The 10,000-nt window shown below is 47.7% G+C and overlaps 1 protein-coding gene and 1 long non-coding RNA gene across 2 annotated transcripts in view; both read left to right on the plus strand.

Moving 5' to 3' along the window:
- Positions 1-10,000, plus strand: part of LOC138972528 (uncharacterized) — a 183,022-nt gene that overhangs the window by 23,250 nt on the left and 149,772 nt on the right. The gene's annotated exons all lie outside the window — the stretch shown is intronic.
- The window catches only part of LOC138972525 (uncharacterized), a 29,690-nt gene that overhangs the window by 9,543 nt on the left and 10,147 nt on the right, over positions 1-10,000 (plus strand). The gene's annotated exons all lie outside the window — the stretch shown is intronic.

Consider the following 10,000-nt stretch of genomic DNA (forward strand, 5'->3'; position numbering starts at 1 on the left):
ATCCATGATATGTTCGTTTCCCGCAGTTTTCGGTATATGTCATAACACAACTTGCTGTGACAGATCGTTCAACGAATTCACATTGCTTGTGTCGAATCGTAACAACAACAAAAAGTAATGTCACACGCATTCCTTCGTGAAACATCTACAGTCTCGTGTGCAAGAAAACTCTCTGTCACACGACTAGCTCGTAATAGCGGGTATTCATTCCACACTTAACAATCAGCAACACTACTTACCGGGTTTCAATCCCAACAGAAACTCACTAGCTGACGGTGCCAAACAAGGTGGCGCAGATATTCTTACAGACCCACTGACAGCATGCTGGCAACCAAGCAGTGTCTTACAGACACACTGACTGCATGCTGGCAACCAAGCAGTGTCTTACAGACACACTGACTGCATGCTGGCAACCAAGCAGTGTCTTACAGACACACTGACAGCATGCTGGCAACCAAGCAGTGTCTTACAGACACACTGACAGCATGCTGGCAACCAAGCAGTGTCTAACAGACACACTGACTGCATGCTGGCAACCAAGCATTGTCTTACAGACACACTGACAGCATGCTGGCAACCAAGCAGTGTCTAACAGACACACTGACAGCATGCTGGCAACCAAGCAGTGTCTAACATACACACTGACAGCATGCTGGCAACCAAGCAGTGTCTTACATACTCACTGACAGCATGCTGGCAACCAAGCTGTGTCTTACATACACACTGACAGCATGCTGGCAACCAAGCAGTGTCTTACATACACACTGACTGCATGCTGGCAACCAAGCAGTGTCTAACAGACACACTGACAGCATGCTGGCAACCAAGCAGTGTCTTACAGACACACTGACTGCATGCTGGCAACCAAGCAGTGTCTTACAGACACACTGACTGCATGCTGGCAACCAAGCAGTGTCTAACAGACACACTGACAGCATGCTGGCAACCAAGCAGTGTCTAACATACACACTGACAGCATGCTGGCAACCAAGCAGTGTCTTACATACACACTGACAGCATGCTGGCAACCAAGCAGTGTCTAACATACACACTGACTGCATGCTGGCAACAAAGCAGTGTCTAACATACACACTGACTGCATGCTGGCAACCAAGCAGTGTCTTACAGACACACTGACTGCATGCTGGCAACCAAGCAGTGTCTTACAGACACACTGACAGCATGCTGGCAACCAATTAAGCAGTGTCTTACAGACACACTGACTGCATGCTGGCAACCAAGCAGTGTCTAACATACACACTGACAGCATGCTGGCAACCAAGCAGTGTCTAACATACACACTGACTGCATGCTGGCAACCAAGCAGTGTCTAACATACACACTGACTGCATGCTGGCAACCAAGCAGTGTCTAACATACACACTGACTGCATGCTGGCAACCAAGCAGTGTCTTACAGACACACTGACTGCATGCTGGCAACCAAGCAGTGTCTTACAGACACACTGACAGCATGCTGGCAACCAAGCAGTGTCTAACAGACACACTGACAGCATGCTGGCAACCAAGCAGGGTCTTACAGACACACTGACAGCATGCTGGCAACCAAGCAGTGTCTTACAGACACACTGACTGCATGCTGGCAACCAAGCAGTGTCTTACAGACACACTGACTGCATGCTGGCAACCAAGCAGGGTCTTACAGACACACTGACAGCATGCTGGCAACCAAGCAGTGTCTTACAGACACACTGACTGCATGCTGGCAATCAAGCAGTGTCTAACATACACACTGACAGCATGCTGGCAACCAAGCAGTGTCTAACAGACACACTGACAGCATGCTGGCAACCAAGCAGTGTCTTACAGACACACTGACAGCATGCTGGCAACCAAGCAGTGTCTTACAGACACACTGACTGCATGCTGGCAACCAAGCAGTGTCTAACATACACACTGACAGCATGCTGGCAACCAAGCAGTGTCTAACATACACACTGACAGCATGCTGGCAACCAAGCAGTGTCTAACAGACACACTGACAGCATGCTGGCAACCAAGCAGTGTCTTACAGACACACTGACAGCATGCTGGCAACCAAGCAGTGTCTTACAGACACACTGACTGCATGCTGGCAACCAAGCAGTGTCTAACATACACACTTACAGCATGCTGGCAACCAAGCAGTGTCTTACAGACACACTGACAGCATGCTGGCAACCAAGCAGTGTCTTACAGACACACTGACTGCATGCTGGCAACCAAGCAGTGTCTAACATACACACTGACAGCATGCTGGCAACCAAGCAGTGTCTAACATACACACTGACAGCATGCTGGCAACCAAGCAGTGTCTTACAGACACACTGACTGCATGCTGGCAACCAAGCCGTGTCTTACAGACACACTGACAGCATGCTGGCAACCAAGCAGTGTCTTACAGACACACTGACAGCATGCTGGCAACCAAGCAGTGTCTTACAGACACACTGACAGCATGCTGGCAACCAAGCAGTGTCTTACAGACACACTGACAGCATGCTGACAACCAAGCAGTGTCTAACATACACACTGACAGCATGCTGGCAACCAAGCAGTGTCTTACAGACCCACTGACAGCATGCTGGCAACCAAGCAGTGTCTAACATACACACTGACAGCATGCTGGCAACCAAGCAGTGTCTAACATACACACTGACTGCATGCTGGCAACCAAGCAGTGTCTTACATACACACTGACAGCATGCTGGCAACCAAGCATTGTCTAACATACACACTGACAGCATGCTGGCAACCAAGCAGTGTCTTACAGACCCACTGACTGCATGCTGGCAACCAAGCAGTGTCTAACATACACACTGACAGCATGCTGGCAACCAAGCAGTGTCTAACATACACACTGACAGCATGCTGGCAACCAAGCAGTGTCTAACAGACACACTGACAGCATGCTGGCAACCAAACGGTGTCTTACAGACACACTGACTACATGCCGGCAACCAAGCAGTGTCTAACAGACACACTGACAGCATGCTGGCAACCAAGCATTGTCTAACATACACACTGACAGCATGCTGGCAACCAAGCATTGTCTAACATACACACTGACAGCATGCTGGCAACCAAGCAGTGTCTAACATACACACTGACAGCATGCTGGCAACCAAGCAGTGTCTTACAGACACACTGACTGCATGCTGGCAACCAAGCAGTGTCTAACAGACACACTGACAGCATGCTGGCAACCAAGCAGTGTCTTACAGACACACTGACTACATGCTGGCAACCAAGCAGTGTCTAACAGACACACTGACAGCATGCTGGCAACCAAGCATTGTCTAACATACACACTGACAGCATGCTGGCAACCAAGCAGTGTCTTACAGACACACTGACTGCATGCTGGCAACCAAGCAGTGTCTAACATACACACTGACAGCATGCTGGCAACCAAGCAGTGTCTAACATACACACTGACAGCATGCTGGCAACCAAGCAGTGTCTAACATACACACTGACAGCATGCTGGCAACCAAGCAGTGTCTTACAGACACACTGACAGCATGCTGGCAACCAAGCATTGTCTAACATACACACTGACAGCATGCTGGCAACCAAGCAGTGTCTTACATACACACTGACAGCATGCTGGCAACCAAGCATTGTCTAACATACACACTGACAGCATGCTGGCAACCAAGCAGTGTCTTACAGACACACTGACAGCATGCTGGCAACCAAGCAGTGTCTTACATACACACTGACAGCATGCTGGCAACCAAGCAGTGTCTTACAGACACACTGACAGCATGCTGGCAACCAAGCAGTGTCTTACATACACACTGACAGCATGCTGGCAACCAAGCAGTGTCTTACAGACCCACTGACAGCATGCTGGCAACCAAGCAGTGTCTAACATACACACTGACAGCATGCTGGCAACCAAGCAGTGTCTAACATACACACTGACAGCATGCTGGCAACCAAGCAGTGTCTTACAGACACACTGACAGCATGCTGGCAACCAAGCATTGTCTAACATACACACTGACAGCATGCTGGCAACCAAGCAGTGTCTTACATACACACTGACAGCATGCTGGCAACCAAGCATTGTCTAACATACACACTGACAGCATGCTGGCAACCAAGCAGTGTCTTACAGACACACTGACAGCATGCTGGCAACCAAGCAGTGTCTTACATACACACTGACTGCATGCTGGCAACCAAGCAGTGTCTAACAGACACACTGACAGCATGCTGGCAACCAAGCAGTGTCTTACAGACACACTGACTGCATGCTGGCAACCAAGCAGTGTCTTACAGACACACTGACTGCATGCTGGCAACCAAGCAGTGTCTAACAGACACACTGACAGCATGCTGGCAACCAAGCAGTGTCTAACATACACACTGACAGCATGCTGGCAACCAAGCAGTGTCTTACATACACACTGACAGCATGCTGGCAACCAAGCAGTGTCTAACATACACACTGACTGCATGCTGGCAACAAAGCAGTGTCTAACATACACACTGACTGCATGCTGGCAACCAAGCAGTGTCTTACAGACACACTGACTGCATGCTGGCAACCAAGCAGTGTCTTACAGACACACTGACAGCATGCTGGCAACCAATTAAGCAGTGTCTTACAGACACACTGACTGCATGCTGGCAACCAAGCAGTGTCTAACATACACACTGACAGCATGCTGGCAACCAAGCAGTGTCTAACATACACACTGACTGCATGCTGGCAACCAAGCAGTGTCTAACATACACACTGACTGCATGCTGGCAACCAAGCAGTGTCTAACATACACACTGACTGCATGCTGGCAACCAAGCAGTGTCTTACAGACACACTGACTGCATGCTGGCAACCAAGCAGTGTCTTACAGACACACTGACAGCATGCTGGCAACCAAGCAGTGTCTAACAGACACACTGACAGCATGCTGGCAACCAAGCAGGGTCTTACAGACACACTGACAGCATGCTGGCAACCAAGCAGTGTCTTACAGACACACTGACTGCATGCTGGCAACCAAGCAGTGTCTTACAGACACACTGACTGCATGCTGGCAACCAAGCAGGGTCTTACAGACACACTGACAGCATGCTGGCAACCAAGCAGTGTCTTACAGACACACTGACTGCATGCTGGCAATCAAGCAGTGTCTAACATACACACTGACAGCATGCTGGCAACCAAGCAGTGTCTAACAGACACACTGACAGCATGCTGGCAACCAAGCAGTGTCTTACAGACACACTGACAGCATGCTGGCAACCAAGCAGTGTCTTACAGACACACTGACTGCATGCTGGCAACCAAGCAGTGTCTAACATACACACTGACAGCATGCTGGCAACCAAGCAGTGTCTAACATACACACTGACAGCATGCTGGCAACCAAGCAGTGTCTAACAGACACACTGACAGCATGCTGGCAACCAAGCAGTGTCTTACAGACACACTGACAGCATGCTGGCAACCAAGCAGTGTCTTACAGACACACTGACTGCATGCTGGCAACCAAGCAGTGTCTAACATACACACTTACAGCATGCTGGCAACCAAGCAGTGTCTTACAGACACACTGACAGCATGCTGGCAACCAAGCAGTGTCTTACAGACACACTGACTGCATGCTGGCAACCAAGCAGTGTCTAACATACACACTGACAGCATGCTGGCAACCAAGCAGTGTCTAACATACACACTGACAGCATGCTGGCAACCAAGCAGTGTCTTACAGACACACTGACTGCATGCTGGCAACCAAGCCGTGTCTTACAGACACACTGACAGCATGCTGGCAACCAAGCAGTGTCTTACAGACACACTGACAGCATGCTGGCAACCAAGCAGTGTCTTACAGACACACTGACAGCATGCTGGCAACCAAGCAGTGTCTTACAGACACACTGACAGCATGCTGACAACCAAGCAGTGTCTAACATACACACTGACAGCATGCTGGCAACCAAGCAGTGTCTTACAGACCCACTGACAGCATGCTGGCAACCAAGCAGTGTCTAACATACACACTGACAGCATGCTGGCAACCAAGCAGTGTCTAACATACACACTGACTGCATGCTGGCAACCAAGCAGTGTCTTACATACACACTGACAGCATGCTGGCAACCAAGCATTGTCTAACATACACACTGACAGCATGCTGGCAACCAAGCAGTGTCTTACAGACCCACTGACTGCATGCTGGCAACCAAGCAGTGTCTAACATACACACTGACAGCATGCTGGCAACCAAGCAGTGTCTAACATACACACTGACAGCATGCTGGCAACCAAGCAGTGTCTAACAGACACACTGACAGCATGCTGGCAACCAAACGGTGTCTTACAGACACACTGACTACATGCCGGCAACCAAGCAGTGTCTAACAGACACACTGACAGCATGCTGGCAACCAAGCATTGTCTAACATACACACTGACAGCATGCTGGCAACCAAGCATTGTCTAACATACACACTGACAGCATGCTGGCAACCAAGCAGTGTCTAACATACACACTGACAGCATGCTGGCAACCAAGCAGTGTCTTACAGACACACTGACTGCATGCTGGCAACCAAGCAGTGTCTAACAGACACACTGACAGCATGCTGGCAACCAAGCAGTGTCTTACAGACACACTGACTACATGCTGGCAACCAAGCAGTGTCTAACAGACACACTGACAGCATGCTGGCAACCAAGCATTGTCTAACATACACACTGACAGCATGCTGGCAACCAAGCAGTGTCTTACAGACCCACTGACTGCATGCTGGCAACCAAGCAGTGTCTAACATACACACTGACAGCATGCTGGCAACCAAGCAGTGTCTAACATACACACTGACAGCATGCTGGCAACCAAGCAGTGTCTAACATACACACTGACAGCATGCTGGCAACCAAGCAGTGTCTTACAGACACACTGACAGCATGCTGGCAACCAAGCATTGTCTAACATACACACTGACAGCATGCTGGCAACCAAGCAGTGTCTTACATACACACTGACAGCATGCTGGCAACCAAGCATTGTCTAACATACACACTGACAGCATGCTGGCAACCAAGCAGTGTCTTACAGACACACTGACAGCATGCTGGCAACCAAGCAGTGTCTTACATACACACTGACAGCATGCTGGCAACCAAGCAGTGTCTTACAGACACACTGACAGCATGCTGGCAACCAAGCAGTGTCTTACATACACACTGACAGCATGCTGGCAACCAAGCAGTGTCTTACAGACCCACTGACAGCATGCTGGCAACCAAGCAGTGTCTAACATACACACTGACAGCATGCTGGCAACCAAGCAGTGTCTAACATACACACTGACAGCATGCTGGCAACCAAGCAGTGTCTTACAGACACACTGACAGCATGCTGGCAACCAAGCATTGTCTAACATACACACTGACAGCATGCTGGCAACCAAGCAGTGTCTTACATACACACTGACAGCATGCTGGCAACCAAGCATTGTCTAACATACACACTGACAGCATGCTGGCAACCAAGCAGTGTCTTACAGACACACTGACAGCATGCTGGCAACCAAGCAGTGTCTTACATACACACTGACAGCATGCTGGCAACCAAGCAGTGTCTTACAGACCCACTGACAGCATGCTGGCAACCAAGCAGTGTCTTACATACACACTGACAGCATGCTGGCAACCAAGCAGTGTCTTACATACACACTGACAGCATGCTGGCAACCAAGCAGTGTCTTACAGACACACTGACAGCATGCTGGCAACCAAGCAGTGTCTTACATACACACTGACAGCATGCTGGCAACCAAGCAGTGTCTTACAGACCCACTGACAGCATGCTGGCAACCAAGCAGTGCCTAACATACACACTGACAGCATGCTGGCAACCAAGCAGTGTCTAACATACACACTGACTGCATGCTGGCAACCAAGCAGTGTCTAACATACACACTGACTGCATGCTGGCAACCAAGCAGTGTCTTACAGACTCACTGACAGCATGCTGGCAACCAAGCAGTGTCTTACAGACTCACTGACAGCATGCTGGCAACCAAGCAGTGCCTAACATACACACTGACAGCATGCTGGCAACCAAGCAGTGCCTAACATACACACTGACAGCATGCTGGCAACCAAGCAGTGTCTAACATACACGTAGAAAACAAATAGTGAACGTTGCTTGTTGTGTCTCTGCAGGGTCAGTGAAGTGTTGCCCTCTCAGGCAAAACGGCGGCTGGTTCTTTTTGCACTGCCCAAAGGCACGGGGTGCATGGAACCACTTTACACACCACATACTCCTTGGACTCTTTGTGCCCGTGTAGGAATATTATTGTCTTTAGCTGTGTAAGCTTTCTTCGTTGTTTCCATTATACGTCAACCGATGAGGGAAGAACTAACCTGAATGTCTTGTAACGACAATCACAATATTTAAATGCTCATCTATTTTTACATTTAGTCAAGTTTTGATTTGTTGTGTGTGTGGAACCTTTGTAGTTTCAATTTAATAAGTTCCCATTTGGTACTATACTGAAAGGCATAAATTCTGCAAATAGTGCATTGAACGATTTTGCTCTCAAACGAAAATCAGATTGAACCTTTAATTTGTAGTTGACATCTTGAGTGTCGGAGCAAATGTTTCACGCTGTCAGCGTACGCTTTGCAGTATTGCTGATCCAGCCACAGCTCACTGTGCTAATGAAGACAATGGGCTGAACGGGAGACAATAACGTAAAAACGATAGTGTATGGCCCTATAAAATGCAACTGGCTGTTTGGCTGTATCAGATATCGCAATCATGCCACGACTTGATGAAGGAGAGAGACAGCAAGCGATTGGGATGCTTAGAGCTGGCCAAAGCATTGAACGTGATGAACACTGAACGTTTTCCGAAATCATTGCGCTTGGACTCAGTCACTTTTTTAAAAAAATTGTCATTTCATGATGTTTTATTCAAAATCAATAAAGCGAAGGTTTATAAACACTAAAATGGCCAATAAATAAAATATTCAAACATTGAAAACATTCACCACTGAGTTGATTTTTTTGTGATTTTTTAAAGTTCAGTTTGCGGAATTTATGCCTCTCGGTATATATTTAGTGGGTGTAAGTTTGGAGAACACTCGAGAATTGTTGATGAATAACGATAAAGTATACAGTTTTACCAAAACTGCCGACCTGCCAGTTTTTAATTAATGTACGTATGTAACTAATCGAAAAACGAACAATCAACTAACTATTCAATTCATTAGCCGTTATCAGGCGGAAAAATGATCTGATGGGCAGTTTGAGGCTGTTGGTTTTAAAACGTCTCTTCAACTAATTTGGGAGTGAGATTGTAATGCAATCTTTACAAACAAGATTACTGACACCAAATGAACTACGAACGTAAGTTAGTTCTGTTAGTATGACATAAGTCCAAGCCTTCCAACCAACCAACCAACCAACCAACCAACCAACCAACCATCCAACCAACCAACCAACCAACCAGCCAGCCAGCCAAACAAACAAACAAACATCTCTCTCTCACTCTGCACTTGCGAGGGTGTGTGTGTGTGTGTGTGTGTGTGTGTGTGTGTGTGTGTGAGTGTGTGTGTGTGTGTGTGTGTGTGTGTGTGTGTGTGTGTGTGTGTGTGTGTGTGTGTGTGTGTGTGTGTGTGTGTGTTGCGCCCCTCTGGTTGAAGATTGTAACGGCAAACGTCTTTGCAATTTCCTTTTTCAATAGTTAGCGAAGATCCTTTCAATATAATTTTTATTGGAAATATTCTAATTTATTTTAAGTGATAGAAACCTTTTTCAGTTCTTGAAGTCTGGCAGCAATGGTTAACTGGAACAGTCTTACAGGGGAATTGTAAAAGTCAACATTTAATTACTCCAATGGTCAACACCATTCAATAAGTTCTTCTGCTCATTTTGTGAAATGTGTACATGTGAAACAACAAATCCAATGGTGTTCATCGTGCTTTGTGTATGGAAATGATATGAAACCCTAGAGTAGTTCTCAAAA

The sequence above is a fragment of the Littorina saxatilis genome, linkage group LG8 (assembly GCF_037325665.1).
Source record: "Littorina saxatilis isolate snail1 linkage group LG8, US_GU_Lsax_2.0, whole genome shotgun sequence".
Classification (NCBI taxonomy): domain Eukaryota; kingdom Metazoa; phylum Mollusca; class Gastropoda; order Littorinimorpha; family Littorinidae; genus Littorina; species Littorina saxatilis.